The sequence below is a fragment of the Gossypium hirsutum genome, chromosome A02, assembly GCF_007990345.1.
Source record: "Gossypium hirsutum isolate 1008001.06 chromosome A02, Gossypium_hirsutum_v2.1, whole genome shotgun sequence".
Taxonomy (NCBI): domain Eukaryota; kingdom Viridiplantae; phylum Streptophyta; class Magnoliopsida; order Malvales; family Malvaceae; genus Gossypium; species Gossypium hirsutum.
The window spans coordinates 67,209,975-67,234,105 of record NC_053425.1 but is presented as its reverse complement, the minus strand read 5'-3'; the positions used below and the strand labels follow the sequence as shown (position 1 = coordinate 67,234,105).

At 39.0% G+C, this 24,131-nt stretch overlaps 1 non-coding gene across 1 annotated transcript; it reads left to right on the top strand.

The window, feature by feature from the left end:
• Window positions 1-1,527: 1,527 nt before the first annotated feature.
• On the top strand, window positions 1,528-1,633 carry LOC121216727 (small nucleolar RNA R71). Its single transcript, XR_005912903.1, has one exon. It is a non-coding gene; the product is annotated as a small nucleolar RNA R71 (small nucleolar RNA).
• The last annotated feature ends 22,498 nt before the right edge of the window (window positions 1,634-24,131 follow it).

Here is a 24,131-nt window from a genome sequence, read left to right as displayed (position 1 = left end):
TAGTAAGTTCGCCCTTTTACACATCAATAAGTGTCCTTCCAGTTGCTAAGAACGGTCTCCCCAGGATAATTGGTACTTCTTTGTCTATTTCAAAATCTAAAATTACAAAATTAGTAGGAAATATAAACTTATCTATACGTACCAATACATCCTTGATTTTTCCTTCTGGATGTGCTAAGGATTGATCTGCTAGCTGAAGTGTAACCGTAGTAGGTCTAACTTCACCTATCCTCAACTTTTTAAATATCGACATAGGCATCAAGTTGATACTTGCGCCCAAGTCACATAGTGCCTTACCACAATAAGCTACTCCACTGTTGCATGGTATGGTAAAACACCCAGGGTCCTTCAACTTAGGGGGTAATTTGTCTTGAAGATATGCACTGCATTCCTTCGTAAAAGCTACTGTCTCAAACTCTCCAAGTCTTTACTTCTTGGACAAGATATCTTTCATGAATTTTATGTAATTTGGCATTTGTTGAAGTGCTTCAACCAACAGGATGTTGATATGAAGTTGCTTGAGTACGTCAAGGAACTTCTTAAATTGGACCTCTTGTTTTTGCTTCTGTAGTCTTTAAGGGTAAGGTGGTGGAGGTTTATATACTGGAGTTGGTACTGGTTGATTTGTCTTTGACGACAATTCTGCTACTAACAGAGTGGTTGGCTGATCAGAGTTGGCTGGTTCTGAGGTTACCTTTCCAGGTCTTGCAGGTTCTGGTTCTAGTGGAACTGGAACTTCAACACTCAGTTGAACTTCTTCCAAATCTTGAGCTTCAGCATGCTCCTTTTCAGCTTTAATGATGTTGGGCTCTACCTTTTTTCGGCTCCTCAATGTTAGTGCTTTACAATGCTCCGTCCTTGGATTTCTTAGATTTTTCGTATCACTAGGTAGAGCACCTTGTGGATGATTCCTAAGTTCAGTAGCAAGCTGGCCCACTTGATTCTCCAAATTCCCTAGAGTGGCGTCATTCTTTGCCATTTATGCCTTCAATAAATTCTCTAAGCTATTGGACGATTCAGCCTGAACTGGTTTCTGAACTTGCTGTGAAAAACTAGGCAGCTAGGTTGGTCTAGGTCGGGCGTAGTTGTTACTGCCTCCAGCCCCTTGCTTACTCCAGGAAAGATTGGGGTGATTTCGCCACGATGGTTTCTGGGTTTGACGGACATTCTTCAAACACATGTCCTTCCTCACAATAGACACAGGCTATATGCTCATATTGGTTAGATGGTTGAGCTGCAAAACTGTTAGACCCATTAGTGTTAAGATTCTTTAACATTGAAGATATCGAAGATACTTGGGATGCAAGTGAAGTGAGAGCCTCTACTTCATGGATTCCAGCAGCTTGTCTTCCTGACGTTGCTCGATTGGTTGGCCACTGATAATTGTTACTGGCAATCCTCTCGATGATTTCATAAGCCTCATTGTAAGACTTAGACAAGATAGCACCATTAGCAGAAGCATCTACTACCATCCTTGTGTGAGAGTTTAGACCATTGTAAAATGTCTCAAGTTAGATGCAATGTGGAATTCCGTGATGAGGGCACTTTCGTAATAACTCTTTGAATATTTCCCATGCCTCATACAAGGACTCACATCCATCTGTTGGAAAGCAATAATCTCATTTCTCAGCTTAGCAATCTTGCTAGGCGGGAAATACTTCACAAGAAATCTCTCTGCTAACTCTTGCCATGTAGAAATCGAGTTCGGTGGTAGTGTGTTTAACCAAGCTCGAGCTCTATCCCTCAGTGAGTACGGGAATAGTTTTAATCATAATGCATCTTCGGGTACTCCGGCTTGCTTGAAAGAGTCGCTCACCTCCATAAACAGTCTTAAATGAAGATGAGGATCTTCAGTAGGCATTCCACTGAACTGGCCCACTGTCTGAAACATCTAGAACATGACTGGCTTCAGCGGAAATTGTTGTACCTTGATCTCAAGTCTTCTAATAGCTGGATTAAGGTCATTAAAAACTGGCACGGCATACTGTCGTAATGCTCTATCCCTATCATCAGCAATAAGGATAGGATTTTGAGCAAGGTTTGCTCCATTTCTTTGATTGATATTCTCAAAATTCATCTCTTCGGTCTTTCTCTAGTTCGCTTGTCTTTTTCATTGGCGAAAGGTTCGTTCTATTTCAGGGTCCACTGGGAGTAAGTCGATAATTCGGTCAATACTCATAAACACCCGAAATAATCAGAGAAGAATTAATTAAGTGAAATTAAACAAGAAAATAAAAGAACCAAAATGTAAAAATAAATTCACAAATAATGTTTTTTTTAAAAAAATAGTCTCCAGCAACGGCGCCAAAAACTTGGAACGGTGGAAATGTGCAAGTGTACACAATCATAAGAAGTAATAAATTGACAAGTAAATGTCGAGTTATTGTACCCACAGGGACTGTAAAAAGCAATATTTATGAAATTAATTAAAACACATTGGTGAGGTAAAAATAATTTTTGTTTGAAAAGAGTGATTTATAATCTAAGATTTTAAAACTAAGGAAACAATTTAAATAAAATAAAAGAGTTCTAGTGCACGATTTCAATTAAGATTTAATCAAGATGATATAATTGTGTTGGATTAATTATACCTTTTTAACTTAGAAATATTAAATTCGTGCTTCTGCTGTTATGAATAAATTCACGACAACCCAGTAATTTGCTAACTTATGAACATATTTACTAATTAAAAGAATTCCATTTATCTCTTGAACATATCCCTATGCCAATTCAACCGACTAAACAGATTTAATAAAGTAAACATGCTATCGCACATACATACTTACTGAATTAAATTATCTCTCGCATATTCCTATGTCGATTCAACCAATTAATTCAACTTAATAAACATGTAAAAGATTATGTGAAGTAACAAAGTAGCCATACCTTGAAACAATTTAATCACAACAATCTTGCAAGTTATGCAAGGCATATGTATCGCCAAATACAATGTTGATTTAATTTTCAGTTACCTTAGAAGAATTAAACATGCACTGATTAAGTACTGAGTCCATTAATTACAAATTCAATACGTTTAAACAATTAATTCTTTAGTTATCTAAACAATTATAACACCAGATAACCTAAGCATGATTTTACTTAATCAAGCATTTCACTGAGGCCTATAACAGCATAAACATTAATTTAATAATTCAAGTAGGAAAAATATAATCAACCTAACATGAATTAAATTCAACCTAAATTGATTATAATAACCATTTCAACAACAATATTTTTCATAGTTATGTTCATCATAAAAACAACAGAAATTAAAAAGAAAGGGAACAGAAAACAAATTTAGTGTTTCTCTGCAGCTTGACTGTTACTCCGTTCTTAGTCTCCGTTGTCTTCGCCGAGCAAGGCTTCTATGAAACCTTGATTGCTGCCCAAGATGGCTGAAGAACAGCTCTTTCTCAAGAGAGGAAATCAGCACAAGAGGAAAGGAAAATGGGATGGAAAATGGAGAGGAAACTTTGAGAGAAGTGAAGAGAGGATGAGAGAATGTTGTGGAATGAGGGATGTTGAGGGATGCTTTGAAATGGTCAGCATAGGGTGGCTTTTATAGCTGAAGAGGGCAGGTAAAAATAGCAAATTCTGTAGCCAAGAGAGCCTTCCCATGGCTGGCCACACACATGGCAAGGTTGAAGCTTTCAATCTTGCTAAAAATAGGCTGGGGCAAATCTACAAAGCCTAAAATAAAGGTGGGGTTTGAACGTAATTTGGAGGTTTTTCAAGGGCCTTTCTGCAAGCATATTTTATCAGCTAATTTTCTGATTTGGGTCAGCCAATGGAAAATTCTGGTCAGCCCAATTAGTGGCTGGTTCGGCTCACTCCATTTGGTTCAACCAGTGCGGTTCACTAGGCCCTTTCTTCATAATTAATTAAAATTAATTTAATTAACCTCAATTAAATAGGAAACAAATTAAAATTAATTTAATTATGAATTAATACACATTTCTGGACCGTCTTGGGCTGGAAATTAATTGGCCTCGATACTTCAAATTACTTTTGGTTTTGTTCTTCTCGCAGTGTTCACCGGGCCCTTTTTCTCCAATTGTGTAATTCTGTCAAAAATAACCAAATTTAATCAAAATTAACTATAAAATTAATTAAAATTCATAATGCTCATATTTTTAACATAATTTAATTATTTTATAATATTTAATTATTTTTCGACAAGAATTTAACCCGAATAGCCTTTTTTTAAGTTAAAAGGTGTATGAAAAAGTATATAAATTTTTGTGTTTCCAATCTCCATGGGGAGTGCCAGTGTTATTCGTAAAGAAGAAAGATGGGACGTTACGAATGTGCATCGACTACCGGAAGTTGAACAAGTTAACTATTAAAAACAAGAACCCTCTACTAAGAATCGATGATCTTTTTAATCAGTTTAGGGGGGCTTCCATTTTTAAAAAAATTGATCTGCGTTTGGGGTATCACGAATTGAGGGTTAAAGAGGCGGATGTTTATAAGACAGCTTTCAAAACTCATTATGGGCATTACGAGTTCTTGGTGATGCCATTCGGGCTGACAGACGCACTTGCTGCTTTTATGGATCTCATGAATCGGGTCTTCCAACCCTACCTGGATCGGTTCGTGGTTTTTTTATAGATGACATCTTAGTGTACTTAAGAAATGAGGATGAGCATGATACACATTTAAGGATTGTGTTGCAGATTTTGAGGGAGAAACAACTGTAAGCCAAATTCAGTAAGTGCGAATTTTGGCTAAGGGAGGTTACTTTTTTAGGACATGTGGTGTCACCTGAGGGGATTAAGGTGGACCTCAAAAAATTGAAGCAATGTTAGACTGGAAAACACCTAAGTCAGCGTCGAAAATTCAAAGTTTTCTGGGCTTGACAGGGTATTATAGGCAGTTTGTTGAGGGCTTTTCATTAATTGCTGCTCCTTTAACTAAGTTATTGAGGAAGGGGGTACCGTATGATTGGACGAAAAAGTAGCAAGAGAGTTTTGAAAAGCTTAAAAAGGTTTTAACTGAGGCCCCTATGTTGATTTAGCCAAAGCCTAGGAAGGAGTTTACGATTTATAGTGATGCGTTGCATGTGGGTTTGTGCTATGTATTGATGCAGGAAGGAAAGGTGGTTGCGTATGCGTCACCTCAACTTAAGATTCACGAGGTGAATTACCCAACCTATGACTTGGAACTAGCTGTGGTGGTTTTTGCACTAAAAATATGGAGGCATTATTTATACGTAGAGAAGTACATAATTTATTCAGACCATAAGAGTTTGAAGTACCTCCTTACCCAAAAGGAGCTAAACCGTAGGCAGCATAGGTGGGTGGAATTATTGAAGGATTATGATTGTGCGATTGAATACCACCCTGGCAAAGCAAATATTGTGGCTGATGCATTGAGTCGTAGGGTTAAGTCGGACTTGAAGGCTATACTCGCCCGTTTAAGCTTGTTAGATGATGGTAGCTTGTTAGTTGAGCTTCAAGTAAAGCCGGTGTTGGTTGAGGAGATAAAGAGTAAGCAATTAGTGGATGAGACTTTGGGTGCTCGTTTTAGACAAGTAGAAAATGGGGAGACATCAGACTTTGGGATAAATAGTGATGGAGTGTTGTGTTTCCATGGGAGAATGTGTATACCGAAGGACGAGGATCTAAGGCAGTCTATTCTATGGGAAGCACATAGCAGTCTCTATGCTATGCATCCTGGAGGAAACAAGATGTATCAAAATTTGCGTGAGCTTTATTGGTGGCCTGGACTTAAGCGCGAGGTTATGGAGTTCGTAAATAAATGCTTGATTTGTCAAAAGGTGAAGGCGGAACATTAGTTGCCTTCAGGATTGCTTCAGTCAGAAAAGATTCCACTTTGGAAGTGGGAAAGGATTACTATGGACTTTGTTAGTGGGCTACCCTTGACGCCTACTAAAAAAGACTCGATATGGGTTATAGTGGATCGATTAACCAAGTTTGCCCATTTTGTACCGGTCCGTACCGATTTCTCGTTACAAAAGCTGGCTAGGTTGTATGTGGCGGACATTGTAAGATTGCATAGAGTGCCAGTTTCCATAATATCTGATAGGGACCCACATTTCATTTCACGATTTTGGAAGAAGCTACGGGAGGTATTGGGTACTAGGTTGAACTTCAGTACGGCATTCCACCCTCAAACTGATGAACAGTTGGAAAGGGTGATCTACATTTTGGAAGATATGTTGAGGGGATGCGTAATTGAGTTCCGAGGTAGCTGGGAAGACTATTTACCGTTAGCCAAATTTGTGTATGATAATAGTTATAAAGCAAGTATTGGGATGGCTTCGTATGAAGCACTATATGGGCGAAGGTGTCGAACTCCAACAAGTTGGATGAAATTGATCGAACAAAGAGTTTTAGGCCCTGAGTTAGTAGCAGATACTAAGGGCAATGTAAGATTGATTCAGGATCGGTTGAAGGAAGCCTTGGATAGGCAGAAGTCGTATGTTGACCTTAAGCATCGAGAGATAGAGTATGCAGTGGGGGACTTAGTTTTTCTTAAGGTTTCTCTGTGGAAGAAGGTATTAAGGTTTGGACAGAAGGGGAAGCTAAGCCCAAGGTTCATTGGGCCATATCGGGTTGTAAGGCGAATTGGGCCAGTCACTTATCACCTGGAATTACCTTCTGAATTAAGCCAAATCCATGACGTGTTTCATGTTTTCATGCTAAGATGGTACTGGTCGGATCCTTCACATGTCATGCCGATTGAGGAGATCGAGGTTAGGCCAGACCTAACTTTCGAGGAAGAGCCCATACAAATAATGGGTCGTGATGTTAAGGTATTGAGAAGAAAGTCCGTCCCATTAGTCAAAGTACTTTGGCATAATCAAAAGGCTGAGGAGGTTACTTGGGAACCTAAGGAAGTGATGTGACATCAATATCCTCAACTATTTGGATCAGGTAAAATTTTGAGGACGAAATTTCTTTTAGGGGGTAAAGTTGTAACGCCCCAAAAATTTCAAACTTTTTTTCAATTTTTATAAAAGGTGTGCTTAATGTTCCTAGTCAAGTGTTATTTATGTGATAATAGGCCTTGGTTAAGTTATGAGTTTGAACTTTGGGGTGAAGGAAATTATAGTTTAATAATTAAAAGAACCTTGATGGCAAGTAGTTTGGTTTTTAAATACATGAAGGAGGAATTGGACACAAGGAGCCTGGTGTTAGAGTGGCAAGTAGCATCACATGTGGGGTTTAGAGGTGGCGTCACATGCATGGCAAGGAGGTATGGGGTTCGAATCCCTCCTTGCTCAAAAGAAGAATTTATTTTTGCTTAATAAATGGCCAGTAGTGGCATTGGAAGTGAACTCTGAAGGGAGTGATCAGAGGAGAAATTTAAGGAAGGGATTAAGGAGTTATCAGGGAGAAAAGTTAGAAGATGAAGGGTGTAGAGAAGTGGAGCTGAATTGGGAAGTTGGGGATAGGTAGATTCAGCTATATTATATATAGGTGTCATTTTGAGAATTCAAGGCTAATGCCGAATTCTTCCTTTCTTTTTACCAAAACACTTTTCTCTTCAAATATCTAAAAGCCAAAATCCCTTATTCTTTCTCTTTTAGTTTGTATTGAGTTCTTCCCTTCCTTTCTCATCAAACTCTTTTTTTTCTCACTCCTAGTTACTTTCTCTAAAGCCGAATATCTTTTGACCAAAATCCTGTTGTGCCACTACTTTTTCTTCAAAGTTTGCCGACTGATTCTTGTGTTAGTGCTTTACTTTCTTTTAGTTGGTATTCCTAGTACTGATTTCTTCTCTGCCTCACTCTTTCTAAATGGGTTTTGGTAGGGGATTAGTATCAAATCTCGGATTTCAGATCTTTGCTGAATTGCTCTTTAGGCGTTTTGGGGTTTTGGGTAAGTTTTCCTTTTTTATTGGTTAAGGTTGGCCGAATGGTCATGGATGATTTAAGAGTGACTTAAGATGATTGCGAGTCACTTGTTGTTTGGTTCTTAATGATTAAGATTGATGCAGATTTAAGAAATACTCGTGATTGGTGATGAAGGAAGGGCTGTTAAGGCTTGTCGTTCAAGGTAAGGCAAAGGTGAGATTTTCGATTTTTGGTGATCGTATTTGATAAGTGTGGGATTAATCGTTGAGTGACATTGTTTGTAGGTTTGTGGCTAAGGAGATCACAGCACGTTTTAGTACCAGGTGTGTACATACACTGCACACATAGTAAACCGATAAATCTCGAAATGCCAAAATGCCAAAATGCTGAAAAGCTGGAAGTTTGGCTACAATAGTCTTATGAGTGTGCGATCACTCGCAAGGGGGGAAATTGATAGGTTATCAGAGGCCCCATGAGTGATTCCATGGACTTCGACCGTGTATTGGCCAACCGGGCCAGAATGGGCTAAATGGGCCTGATGGGCTGTAGGGCCCATAATAGGCAAAATTGGCAAATTGATACTATATGATGAAAAATCATATGATTGCATGACTATGAATGTGATTGGGCCTGACGGGCCATATGGAAGTGATTGGGCCCGATGGTCCATATGAATGTGATTGGGCCTAAAGGGGCCAAATGAATAAGTATGGATCTGTTAGTGTTTAGTAAGGGGTTGTGGACCCAGTTTTGGTAACTATTCAATCAGGCATAAAACTTAAATAATTAATTAATTGCGACCGTGAACGAGTCATAAGGTTAAGGTTTGGCAATGGGTATATGCATGTCTAGGATTGGATCTAGGGAGAGCTGGTACTTAAGCGGTCTTAATGACTCACTCCTCTTCTCTAGGATCCTATCTAGTGCATAGTATCTGTTCACTCTCCCCCAGTGACACTCCCAAATCGATCACTATCATTTTCTTGCTTTCTTGTTGTCTTGAATTTTTATAGAACGACTTTACGGGCCAAGGTAAGTAGTAAACCCATAATAAAGAAAAATTACCAAAAGTTCCCTTAAAGGCAAAAATGACTAAAATACCCCTATGTGTGGAATGTAAGATTTATGTATGTTACATGTATACCTGCTACATTCATATGATATTCTGTTTAGGTTGCATAGCGGTTGGGAATTATGGAACAGAGGAAGTATATGGGGATCGCATGGTTGCTTAACGACCGTGGATCCACCAATGGCTATTAAGCCCAATATTTGATTAGCAACTTGCTGCAATGAAGGTAGTACCGCAATCAGGCTACCATTGTAGTGTATCGGATTAGTGGGTCGGTATTTATATCCCGACATAGTGTGTATCGGGGGATGGAGATGGTGTGTAGCGGTTGGATGGGTGGGATCCGTGCATATTTGATTGCTTTACATCTGTTCTGATATTGAATTGGGCTCAGACCCAAAAAGACTAGCTACAGCTTGCTTTTCTATTTGCCGAGGGTTGTACACATTGAGTTTTCGAAAACTCACCCCCTCTTTTACTTTTCTCATGTGATCCTCAATAGGTGGTTCGACGGTTGGAGGGACTTCGAGGTGGCCAGCTAGCAAGACAACTTGGACTTGTTTTCTTAAGCCTATAATTTCTAGTATTTAATGTTATTTCAGTCCAGAATGTAGTAAGGCCTTTCCTCTAGTTATTATTCGAATTAGGATTATATTTATTATTATTATGATTTATATTTGCTAGAAGTAGAACATGGTTTTCTTAAAACCATAATTGTTTTTTAAATACTACATTTCCGCAACTCAATTTTTAAATGACAAGTTTTCAAGATCATCGATTTTAAATAAAGCTTCCGCAACTGAAAAAAGATTTTACAAAGTAATTATTATCATACAAGAAAGAATAGTTTTTTTTAAAACACCTCACTTTGAAAGCAACAAGTACAAGCTGGGATTTTACTCTAGGTTTTTATTTTAAAGAAAGGTTTTTAATGAAAATAAGGTTTTCGATAAAACACTTCAATATGACACGCTGGATCTGGCCATAACATCCGGACCGGGTTTGGGGTGTTACAGGACATGTGGCTGGCCGTGCGGCACAAGTTAGAAAGCTATACAAGGTCAGACACAGCTTGCAATGTAACACCCCATACCTGTAACCCACACTGAAGCGGAGTACAAGGCATTACCTAACTCGATATCATGCTTACAAACAACCTCAAGTCACTGAGACTCGGTCCAAATTAAAACGTTTTCTATTTCTACTTTAACCTTCTTATTATGGGCCTACGAGCCCTAAATCGATCATTGAAAACTATTCGAAACCTTTCCGGATCTTTAAATCAACCTTAAGAAATTTGCCTTTAAAACAGGACACACGCCCATGTGGAAGGGTAACACTCTCATGTGACCATTTCGACATGGTCGTGCTGATGGCCCATGTGATTCACACGGCCTAAGCACCGTGGGACATACCTGTGTCCCACACCCATGTAGAATTAATTTCTAATTCATACCTATAGGGGTTTTCACACGGCCGGACACATGCCCATGTCAATGGCCCATGTTCCCCACACGGCCATGACACGCCCATGTTCTAGCCCATATGTAAAAACTTGGACATTCTGTTTCTGACATCAGCATCCCTAAAATGTCACACGGACATGGCACACACCCGTGCACTTGGCCATGTCCTCCACACGACTGAGACATACGGCCGTGTCTCTGTCCGTGTGTTTATTACCATGCATACTGACTTGAAATTTTTATGTGTAGGGGACACACGGTTGGACCACATGCCCATGGGGATGACCGTGTGTCACACACGGCCTAGACACACACCCGTGTGTCTACCTGTGTGGACAATATAAGGCTATTTACCAAGCCTCTTTGCCACCTTGACATACTTAGATTCATACAAATACCAACTAATATCAAAACAACACAACTTCTAATATCAAATCAGCCACAATAGACATTCATTTAACCATGACAATCCATCTTTTATAAATCAAAATGAGTGTTAGCCATCATTTAAGACTTAATACAAAACGAAGGGTTCCCAACCCGAGTCATTACAATTGGCCAATTCTCAAAGACACAAAATGAAAAAGTTTAATCCCTATACATGCCATATTCAAAAATATAAATCCAACTATACCGATTGCTTCGGCTGGTACTGTGATCGATATCTCTGATTTTTGGTGATCCTTGAGCTAGATAGGCGGCACTGTAAGGAAATGGAAAGGAAAGGGAGTAAGCATAAAGCTTATTAAGTTACACATATGTAACAGCCCGATTTAGGGCCTAGTCGGAACAGTGGTCTCGGGACCACAAATTCGAAGTTAGAAAAAAGTTATTTTATTATTTTTATGAGGATATAGTATGATTTTATTAGTGCATGAAAAATTTGGTAAGCTAATTTTAATGTTTTCTAGCCCAATTTCGAAAAAGGACTAAATTGCATAAAAGGTAAAAGTTGCATTTTAGTACCCAAATGAGTTAAATAGCTAAAGAACTTAAATTGAGGGCTTTTAAAGGGCAATTACACCCTTTTTATTAGTGTTGGCCGCCCATGTGATGGGTTTTAAGGAAATAGTCAAAGTATTAGGTGGATGATGTCATGATTTGGTGATAAAATAATGCCTAAAAGCCTAGCTATCATTTCTTTCTTCTCCATCTCTCTTCTCCACCAAAAATATCAGCAAAAATGGAGTTTTGAAGGCTGAAAATTTTCAGCAACTAAAAGGCCTCACAAGTAAGTGATTCCCACACCCTTTGTTGATGATTTTTGCATTTTTGAGACCCTTGAAGCATGAGTTTTCAAATGAGGGTGATATATTGCAAAATGGTCAAGAGTTTAGAGTGTTTCCATGAAAGGATTTGTGATGCTTATTGAGTTTTTGTGGAGGAATATGAGTCCTAGTTGTGTTATAAACAACTTTTGTAAAAGGTGTTAGCATGAAAACACCTAAAGGGGCTATTTTGCATAAGTTGTAAAATAGTTAATAAGTATGTGAAATAATGATTATTTGAAGTTGCTATAATAGCAAAAATAGTTTAGTTAGGCCTAAGATACAATGATATTTGATGAAAATCGATTTTCGGGCATAGGGGTAAAATGGTCATTTTGCCAAAGTCTAGGGGCAAAATGGTCATTTTACCAAAGATGTAAATTTATGATTACTTAATCCTAATTAGTGACTAAATGAGTGCATATTTTCATTATAGATCAAGAATTACCAAATTTGAACCCAGATCGGGGGAAGGCCAAGCAAACTGACTAAACCGAATAGCCATGTACTTTTTGGAAACCGAGGTAAGTTATATGTAAATGATACAACTACACTGTTAATACTTGTATTCATATCGCCATTGAATTGATATTGTATGAGTTTTCAAGTTATAAATTGAGAATGTCTAGTAATATTTGAGATAATAGAAATATTATGTTCAAACATTAGAATACGAACTGGATATTCGTGCCAAGGCATTGGGTGATTTGTACGCCACTGTAAGACATGTCTGGGACATGCTTTGGCCACATTATGAGAGCCAGTGTAAGACCATGTTAGGGACATGGCATCGGCATCTAGACAAGGGCTAGTGTAAGACATGTTTGGACATGCATCAGCCATACTATGATAGCCAGTGTAAGACCATGTCTGGTTCATGGCATCGGCACAGGGATTAGTGCCAGTGTAAGACATGTCTGGGACATGCATTGGCCTCGAAAGAGATAACCAGTGTAAGACGTGTCTGGGACACGCATCGGCTAAGAGTTGTGCTAGTGTAAGACATGTCTGGGACATGCATCAGCACGCGTATATGAGAGCCAGTGTAAGGCCATGTCTAGGACATGGCATCGGCAATATATCCCATGTTGAAGATTCATAGAATATCCAATAGTATTCCAAACATTTCAATGATGAGAGTTGTAGATTAATTTTGATAAAGAAAGAATAATCATGTTGTGAGTGGTACAGGTACCTATATGGTAAACATGAGTAACGAGCTTAATTTAGAGAATGTGACTCAAGTAGATGATAATGAGTAAGTTAAATTATGTTTACCTTTGAGCTATAAGTATGATGACTAATGGTGAGATTGTTGTTGTATATTTATTTATATGCAACTTACTAAGCTTTATGCGAACCCTCTTTCTTTTCCCTCTTCTTTCAGTGTTATCAAGCTAACTTAAAGATCTCTTAAAGTCAAAGATATCGATCACACTATCAGCCGTAATACCCAGTATAGTTGGATTTATATTTTTTGATGGTGGCATGTATAGGGCTAGACTAGGATGTTGTATTAAGAGAATGATTCGTGTATTTTGGCTTAAGTCAAAGGCCCTTCATTTTGTAATCAAGCCTGGAATAATGGCTATTATTCATTTTGATGAATGTATATAATGTTCTTTCTATGGATGAATTAGTGCCCATTGTGATGGGATTTATATATTGAAATGATCTTGTGTAGGTTGTGCAAAATGGGTGACAAAAGGGCTTGGGAAATAGCCTAGATTGTCCACACGGGCAAGACACACAGGCGTGTGCCTAGGCTGTGTGTAACATACGGTTCACACCCATGGGCGTGTGTTATGGCCGTGCGTCCCCTGCAATTAAATTTTTAAAGTCATTTTAGCATACGAGTAGGCCACACGGGCGTGTGCCCAGGACGTGTCATAAAGTCAGTATGCATGCTTGTAGCACACGGACAAGAGACACAGCCGCTTGTATCAGCCGTGTGAAAGACACGATTATAGGGCACGGGTGTGTTCATGGGCCATGTGGTTTTGGCAGAATGCTTATGATTTTAGACACGGGTTCGGGACACGGGTGTGCCCCTGGCACACGGTCATGTGTTCTATACCCACACGGGTGCGTGGAGTCTTGATGCACAAAAATTTTCTAAGTTTTCATGAGGTCTCAGTTGGATTGCAAACGACCTTGGATTTTTGATTGGGCCTCATAAGCCCATATACGAGATAGTTGCTTGTGAAAAGGGAAGTTTTTAATTTTTTTTTTGAAATTTCACAGCCCAGTTTTATGCAGTTGGTTGAGTTTGAGTCAGGTAACACCACGAACCCTATCCTAGTGTCAGATACGGGTGAGGGGTGTTACAACATAAATAAATATACAACACTAAGTCTACCATTTATCAACAACTCATGATACCAAAGTGGACATAAGCATGATTACTCTTCACTTTATACAAATCACATAGCATATACAATGAGTTCACATCTTATACATATGTATCACTTAGGTACTGTAATACTCACAATATGGCTATACTTTCCTCATTAACTTAAATTCATAACTTTCGTCGTTGAACCTGTAACATCCCGAAATAGGGCCTAGTCGGAATAGTGTTCAGGACCACAAATCTGACATCAAAATATTTATTTTCTGATTATTATGAGTCCTAGAATATGATAATATGCATGTGATAGAGTTTTATGAAGAAATTCTTTGAGTAAATGTCTAATTGGAAATTAGAGACTAAATTGAATAAATTGCAAAACTTCGATTCTAGAAGCAAATTGTAAGAAATTGCTTTAGATTATAAATTAGAAGGTCTTGGAGAGCAAATTGCCCAATTTCTAAGTTTTTGGACAAAAATGGGCTTGCATGGATGAAATTTTAAAGAAAGGAATTAAGGGCATTTTGGTCATTTGACATTTTAATGAAATAAAATGGGAAAAGTGAAAAAAATCAGCTCATTCTTCTTCTCCATGCTACCGAAATTTCAAAGGTCTCCATAGCTAGGGTTTTCAAGCTTTCCAAGCTCAATAGTAAGTGCTCTCATGCCCCGTTTTTAATGTTCTTTGTATTTTTGAAATCCCGGTAGCTTACTCTCTCTATTTCTACCCATATTTCATGCTAGGGTTCATGTTTAAAAAAATTTACCCATGCATGACTTACTTGTATTTTTACGGATAATGGAGGAATATGAAAATTGGATGAGTGTTAAACATCTTTTCCTAAGTGATTTTCATGAAAAACCCTTAAAGGAACCTTTTTGCAAAAGTTGTAAAATGTATGGTAGAAATGTGAAAATAATGGAAAATGTGAGCTACCATAAGAGGGAATAGTGTTCGGCTAGGCTTGGGTAAGGTAGAAATTGCATATGTTTCATTATACGAGCCTAGGGACTAAATCATAAAAATGAGAAAGGTTAGGGGCAAAACAGTCATTTGGACTGAGGGTGGAATTTAGACATGAAATGTATAATGTAGAATGTTAATGATTTAAATTTTGTTGTTATAGACCTCAAGGAGAAAATTTTGGAAGTCGATCGAGAAAAACGAAAGGTTTCGGAATAACCGAAACCTGTCACCGAAACGAATACTAGGTAAGTTCGGATAACTCAGAGTAAACTTATAATGTGCACAATTACATGATTTATGAATGCATGATAATTGCATTTGTTAATGGAATAAAAATACATGAAATGCATCTTTGATAATGACTTGTTGAAAAATATATCGGTTGAGGTTAAAAATGGAAATTCGATGGATAAACCATGATTTACATGTGTAATGAGATTTGGCATGTGTTGCACTAAGGATTTAGCCCAGACGGGTAATCCGTTGATCTCAATTATGAAAAGGATCTAGCCCGGACGAGTTTTCCTTTGGATGATCGAGCCTCCCGAAGAATATATGTGCATTAAGGATTTAGCCTGGACGGGTAATCCGATTATGGTCTGAATTTAGCCTGGACTGGTAATTCATATTCGAGCTCAATAAAGGTGTTTGTCATTGTAAGGTATTTAGCCTGGACTAGTAATCCCGACATCACCTTATGAGTTCACTATAGGGGGGATTTAGCTTGGACTGGTAATCTCGCCGTAAGATGTGAGGCTCACGGGAGTGCATACCTGAAACGATTAATTTCACGAACTGACGGTTAATGGATATTCCATCGAGATTTCCTAAAAACTCAACGAGACTAATATGAGATATATGTACAAAATGATATGTTGAATGACAAGTTCATCTAAGATAAATTACATGGTGCTTTGTTAAGTAACTAACTCATTGATTGAGCGTATGTGATAGGGAAGCCATTTTATGCTTATTGATTTTATTACCCAATTTGGTTGTATGCTAATTACTTGGTAAGTTTACTTTCCAGTTATTCAAGCTTACTAAGCATGTAAATGCTTACCCTTCTCTTTTCCCTGTCTTATAGAGCTCGAGGACTCGTAAGGATTGGAAGACGATTGGAGAGTCAACACACTATCAACTAGTCCAGCTTTGGTATAAAGACATTTCTATTTTGTTCAATGGCATGTATAGATTTTTTGAGTATTTTGTTATATGTGTCATTTGAATTGCCAAATGAAGGCATGTAAAGATGTACCTATATTTTTGTATATGGCCATGGGAATTGGCTTATTTTGAAGTAAGCTATGACCTACAAATCTATGCATGTTTATATTCATATGTGATGGTTTGTCTATAATTGGCAATGAGTCACAAGAACGAGCCAATTATGAATGTGTTAAAGTGGCATGGAAACCCATAAATACAAGATAGGGAGTAACTTATCATGTATGAAACCAATGATATGAGGTTTCCATACAATAAGTTTTTCCAAGATCATTTATAAGAATATAATCATGTTTTACTTTGTATTTGGTAATCATTAAAATAAGTGATGAAAATGGTGACCAAAGGCTTGAAAATAGCCTATTATAGTCCTCATGGTTAGACATACGGGCGTGTGTCTGGGCCGTGTGTGACACACGGCTCACCCCCATGGGTGTGTGTTATGGTCGTGCGTCCCCTGCACCTAAAATTTTAAGTCAGCGTTGTACACGGGCTGGCCACACAGGCGTGTGTCTTGGCCGTGTGTCCCTAATTGTATGATAAGGTTAAAGTCAATGTTGTACACGGGTCGAGGGCACAGGCATGTCCCAAGCCACACGGGCGTCTGTGACCACACGGCCCCACCACATGGGCGTGTGACACTTCAACATAAGGGAAATTTTCTAAGAGGCCCAAAGTTTATCGAATGTTCCTGGTTTTGTCATGTTTTAGGCCTCGAAGGCCTCTATAAGGGACGAGATGTACATGTTTGAAAAGTTTTAAATCTGGGCAAAACTCAGTAACCCGATTTGGTATGTTTGTAAATATAAAGTTTCGGTAACCCCTCAAACCCTATCCCAACATCAGATAAGGGTGAGGGGTGTTACTGAACCATTCGGTACACTAATGGATATTCCATAAGACTCGAACATGGGTAAGGTTCTGATGCCATGTCCCAGACATGGTCTTGCACTGGCTATCATCTTCGAGGCTGATGCCATGTCCTGGACATAGTTTTACACTAGCTCTCACGTAACTGTGCCAATGCCATGTCCCAGACATGGTCATACACTGACACATCTCGCAGCCGATGCATGTCCCAGACATGTCTTACACTGGCTTATGTCTCGAGGCTGATGCATGTCCTAGACATGACTTACACTAGCACTCGTCTCGATGTCGATGTCATGCCCCAGACATGGTCTTACACTGGCTCTTATATTGTGGTCGATGCATGTCCCAGACATGTCTTACACTAGCTCACACAAGTGACCCAAATGTTACGGCATGGATATCTGGTTTACTTCCTAAGGTTTCAACAGAATTTCTACAATCTCAATTTCATAATTAATCAATTCATCTATATCAATTCAATGACGATACCAACACATATGTTAGCAATGTAGTTGTATCATTTACATGCAACTTACCTCAGATTTCAAAATGTAGCGAATATACAGTTTAGTCGATTTGCTTGGCTTTCCCCCGGTCTTGGTTCTAATTTAGAAATTCTTAATCTATATTAGCAAAAGTACACTCATTTAGTCACTAATTACAATTAAGCAATTAAAAATTTACACCTTTGGTAAAATGACCATTTTGCCCATAGACTTTAGCAAAATAACCATTTTTCCCCTATGCTCGAAAATCAATTTTTATCGAATTTCTTCACATCTTAAGCCTAGTTGAACTCTTTTTACTCTTATAGCAACTCCAAATTCTCTCTATTTCACACACTTATCAATTATTTTGTAACTTGTGCAAAATAGTCCCTTTAGGTGTTTTCATGCTAACACCTTTCACAAAAGTTATTTATAAGACAACCAAGACTCATTTTCTTCCATAAAAACTCAGCAAACAACAAAAATAATTTCATGGAAAAACCCTAAACTATTGATCATTTTGCAAAATAGACCCCTCATCAGAAAGCTCATGTTTCTAGGGTCTCAAAAATGTAAAAAATCATTAAGAGAAACTATCAAAATCACTTACTTGAGAGGGCTCAGAGTTGCTAAAATTTTTTAAGCTTTCAAACCCCAACAATGGCTGATAATTTCAGTGGGAAGAGATGAGAAGAAAAGAAAGTTACTACTTTTTTCTATTTTAGTGAAAATAAGTCACCTAACATACCAAACTTAAAGATTTTGTCCTCTCTTTGACTCTATGGCCGGCCAAACACTTTCTAAAGGGACTAATTTCCCTTTAAAGACCCCCAATTTTTGGTTCTGTAGCTATTTGACACATTTAGCTATCAATTTAGGACTTTTGCACTTTATGCGATTTAGTCATTTTTCGCAATTGAGCTCACAAACGTTAAAATTAGCTCACCAAATTTTTCATGCACTATAATAACCATGGTATGACTCTGTTTTAAAAATAAAATATTTCCTCCAACGTCGTATTTGTGGTCCCGAGACCATTATTCTGACTAGTCTGAATTGGGTTGTTACATTTCTCCCCCTTAGGGATTTTCGTCCTAAAAAATCTTACCAGTGAATAAGTTAGGATACTGATCTCTCATAGTCTCCTCTAGTTCCCATGTGGCTTCCTCGACTCCATGTCTATGCCACAAAACTTTCACAAGCACTATACTCTTATTTCTCAACTGTTTGACTTCCCGAGCTAAAATCTTGACTGGTTTTTCACCATAAGTCATGTCTGGATGAATCTCCACCTCCGACAGCGTAATCACATGCGAAGGGTCTGATCTATATCGATGTAGCATGGAAACATGAAACATGTCATGAATCTTTTCCAACTCTGGTGGTAAAGCCAATCGATTGGTAACTGACCCCACTCTCTCAGTAATCTCATAAGGTCCTATGAAACGAGGACTCAACTTTCCTTTTTCTACCAAATTTGAGGACTTTCCTCCACGGGGATACTTTTAAAAATACTTTATCACCGATTTGAAACTCAATTTCCTTTCGTTTCAAAATAGCATAAGATTTCTGTCTATCCAAGGCGGCCTTCAAGCAGTCACGAATTACTCTAACTTTCTCTTCAGTCTCCTTAACTAATTTGGCCCCGTAAATTTGACCCTCTCTAAGCTCAGTCCAATATAAGGGCGTTCAACACTTTAGCTCATATAGAGCCTCATAAGGCATCATTTTTAGACTTTTCTGATAACTGTTATTATAGGCGAATTCAACCAACAGTAGATACTTTTCCCAACTGCCAAGGAAATCTAGAACGTAACACCGTAACATGTCCTCTAATATCTGAATTACTCTCTCGGTCTAACTATTGGTTTGTGGATGGAAAGCTGTGCTAAAACTCAACTTTGTTCCCAAAGCCTCTTGTAAAATTTTCCAAAACCTCGAGGTAAATATCGGGTCTCTGTCTGAAACAATCAATATGGGCACCCTGTGTAGTCTCACAATCTCGAAAACATACAAGTCGGCTAATCTCTCAAGGGAATAGTCGGTGCGCACAAGTATGAAGTGTGCCGACTTTGTCAGCCTACCCACAACAACCCAAACAACATCCTTTTTCTTCGGGGTTACTAGCAAACCCGTCACAAAATCCATAGTGATCCGATCTTACTTCCACTCGAGGACCATGATAGGCTGAAGTAGACCCGAAGGTACTTGGTGTTCAGCCTTCACTTGCTGACACACTAGGCATTTAGACACAAACTCTGAAATGTCTATTTTCATACCCGACCACCAATACATTTTTTTAATATCGTTGTACATTTTCACACTACTCGGGTGGGCAGACAAACATCCACTATGTGCCTCTCTCAGAATCTTCTTAATGAACTCATTGTCCTTGGGTACACAAACTCTGTCTTTAAACCTTAAACATCCGTCGGTACCAATACAAAACTCGGAATCATTTTTCATTTTACACTGAGCCATCTTAGCTTGTAACTTTTTATCACCTTTCTGAGCTTCACGAATCTCTTGTAGGAATATCGGTCTACCTCTCAACTCTGCTGGAATCGAACCATAATCAGATAAATCCATATTGACATCCATTTCTCTCAGCGCAAATAATGATTTTCTGCTCAATGCATCGGCGACCACGTTCACCTTTCCCGGGTGGTAGTCAATTACCAACTCCTAATCCTTTATCAGCTCTAACCACCTTCATTGCTATAAATTTAACTCTTTCTGAGTCATCAAATACTTAAGACTCTTATGATCGGTTAATACTTGGCATTTCTCTCCATACAAGTGATGTTTCCAAATCTTCAACGCAAATACTATAGCCGCCAGTTCCAAGTCATGGGTCAGATAGTTTCTCTCGTGTGGCTTGAGTTGTCTTGAGGCATAGGCTATAACCCTGCCTTCTTGCATGAGCACACAGCCCAAACCAATCAAGGAGGTGTCGCTAAAAATCACAAATTCCTTACTCGACTCTGGTTGCACTAACACTGGTGCTTCGGTCAACAAAGCCTTTAACTTCTCGAAGCTTTGCTGACACTTTTCTATCCATTCAAACTTGGCATCTTTCTGTAATAGCCTCGTCATTGGAGTAGCGATCATAGAAAATTCGTTTACAAACCGTCTGTGGTACTCGGCCAATCCCAAGAAACTTTGAACCTCTGTCACATTCTTCAGAGGTTTTCACTCAACAATAGTCGAGATCTTGTTGGGTCAACTCGGATCCCGTCACCCTACACAAGATGTCCTAGGAACCCGACCTCCTTAAGCCAAAATTCACTCTTACTGAACTTGGCGTACAATTTCTTAACTCTCAAGGTTTGCAACACAACTCTCAAATGCTCCGCGTGCTCGCTCTTATCACTCGAATAAACCAGTATGTCATCGATAAAGATGATGACCAACTTATCCAGATATGGCCTGAAAAAGTGATTCATCAAATCCATAAATACCGCCGGGGCATTAGTCAAGTCGAAGGGCATGACGAGGAACTCATAATGGCCATATCTCATTCGAAAAGCAGACTTTGGTACATCTTGCTCTTTTACTCTTAACTGATAGTATCCGGATCTTAGATCAATCTTGAAAAATACCATGGCTACCTTTAACTGATCAAACAGGTCGTCGATCCTTGGCAAGGGATACTTGTTCTTCATTATTACTTTATTAAGTTGTCTATAGTCAATACATAACCTCATCAATCCATCATTCTGCTTCACAAAAAGCACCAGGGCACCCCACGGTGAATAGCTCGGTCTCGGAAAACCCTTATCTGTTAACTCTTGCAATTGTACCTTCAATTCTTTCAATTCTGTCGGAGCCATCCAATACGGAGCAATCGAGATGGGAGTTGTACCGGGGACCAACTCAATTCCAAAATCAAATTCCCTCGCTGGAGGTATTCCCAGTAATTCCTTCAAAAACACATCTGTAAACTCGCAAACCACTGGTACCGATTCAATCTTTAACTCGGAGACTTGAGTATTCAGCACAAAAGCTAGGTAACCCTCATATCATTTCGTCAAATATTTCTTAGCAGTTAAAGACGATACTACAACAGGCAGATTATCTGACCCATTTGGTCCAACTGGAAGAACATTCTCGTCTTCACATTTCAACTCAATTATCTTTTTCCCACAATCCACTACAACACTATGAGTAGTCAACCAATCCATCCCAAGGATTACATCAAATTCATTAAACAGCAATAACATCAAGTTAACCTGAAAACAATGACCTCTAATTATCAAAGGACAATTTCTACACACTTGGTCCACTAACACATATCTACCCAAAGGATTGGACACTCTTATCACAAATTCATTGGACTCTACTATCATGTTCATTTGAGGTATCAATTCCATACAAATATAGGAGTGGGTAGACCCCAGATCAATTAAAGCAATGACAGATATATCATGGATAGACAAAGTACTGGTAATCACATTAGGAGTCTCCGCCTCTTCGCGGGCATGAATAGCATGAGTCCTTGTAGGCGCTCTGCCCTCAAACCTCACCGCAGCATCTTTTGTCGTACCTCTACTACTAGCCCTATCCTGGGGTTCTTTTGTGGTCTACCCCTCAATGGAGCATTACTTGCCTTTATTTCTTACTTCCTTTCTCTCTCTTCCATCTTAAGGAAATCACAGATAAAGTGGTCTAGTGACCCACACTTGTAGCAGCCCCTCTCGTTTCCTCAGCACTAGCCAAAATGATGCCTACCACATTTAGAGTATTCTAGCCTATTTAGCCTAGCGCTACCGATGCTTGCGACTGAAGTGGCCCAGGCTCTCGAAGTGGTCCGGGCTCTCGAAGTGGTGTTCTGTCGGTTCTTATTTCTATTTAAAAACCCCACCGAAGCATTCGATCGGGTAGTGAATACGTTCGATCTCTTAGACGAGGACTGATGTGATTTCCCCATCTGTCTCTTCTTGAAATCTCGTGACTCAATAGACGTTTTCTTCCTCTCTTTTACTAGCTCCTCTATATTGGACGCTCTCTCAATGAGCACTACAAATTCTCTCAGTTCTAGGATGCCAACAAAAACTCGGATATCTTCATTGAGGTCATCCTCAAACCTCTTACACATGGTATATGCATTCCCGCGCATACTTGCTGAGTTTCACAAACTCACATTCATACTCCGTCACAGTCTTATTACCTTGCTTCAACTCTAAAAATTCCTTCCTTTTTTGATCCATGAACCTTTGGCTAATATACTTTTTTCGGAACTCTTCTTGGAAAAATTTCCAAGTTACTCTTTCCCTTGGTACCACGGACACGAGAGTATTCCACCACTGATATTCTGAATCCCGTGAATTGACATAACACATTTCACGCACTCTTCAGGTGTGCATGATAGCTCATCAAATACCCTAATGGTATTTTCTAGCCAAAAATTTGCTCGCTAAGGGTCATCATCTATGCTAGCCCAGAATTCCTCGGCCCTTTGTTTCCAGATCTCTTCAGGTGTGCATGATCTATGCTACCGGGGCATACTGAGGAGTCGGAGGAGGTGGGGGAAGTGGAGTGTTCGGGTTCGCATGAACAAACTCTGTATACCAAGCATCCATCATTTGATAGTAGGTTTCTCTAGCCCCTCCGTCTTGGCCCATAGTCACCGGCTCACTCTCAACTGGCGCGGTCCCTTTTGCGGGGGCCGGCACATTACTTTCCACGTCATCCGCCATGGCTCTATCAAGATCCATTTACTATATAAAAACATAATTATGGTCGTCAAAAATCATCACACTATCAATATATATTTATAACATGTATGGCTAGACTCGTACTCTCGCTAGGTTAGTCCTAGAACCGACTAAACCATAGCTTTGATACCACTAAATGTAAGACCCCATACCCGTAACCCACACCGGGGCGGAGTACAAGGCATTACCTAACTCGATATCATGCTTACAACCAACCTCAAGTCACCGAGACTCGGTCTAAATTAAAACTTTTTCTATTCCTACTTTAACCTTCTTATTATGGGCCTATGAACCCTAAATCGATCATTGAAAACTATTCGAAACCTTTCCGGGTCTTTAAACCAACCTTAAGAAATTTGCCTTTAAAACAGGACACACACCCGTGTGGAAGGGTAACATGCCCGTGTGACCATTTCGACATGGTCGTGTTGATGGCCCGTGTGATTCACAGGGCCTAAGCACCTTGGGACGCACTCGTGTCCCACACCCATAAAGAATTAATTTCTTTGACAAGGAATGATAAGATTTATTCATTGATCTCTTTCTCGAATCTCTAGCATCTGAATCAACTTTTTTGATTTCTTTGTTGAGATCCTCGGTTTTACAGGCTGTCACACCCCCTTACCCGAGACCGTCGCCGGAGTCGAGCACGAGGCGTTAACAGACTTAAATTATCACTTAAACAATTTCAAACAATTTATTTCACCTTTTGTAATAAACTGCCCATCTGCATCACAGTCGCTAAAAAATCATATCTCGAGTTACAAAACTCGAAACTAAAATCTGTAAATTTTCCCTGAAACTAGACTCATATATCTATTTACTAATTTATTTCCAGAATTTTTAGTTAGGCCAATTAGTACAGTTTATTAGTTAAAATT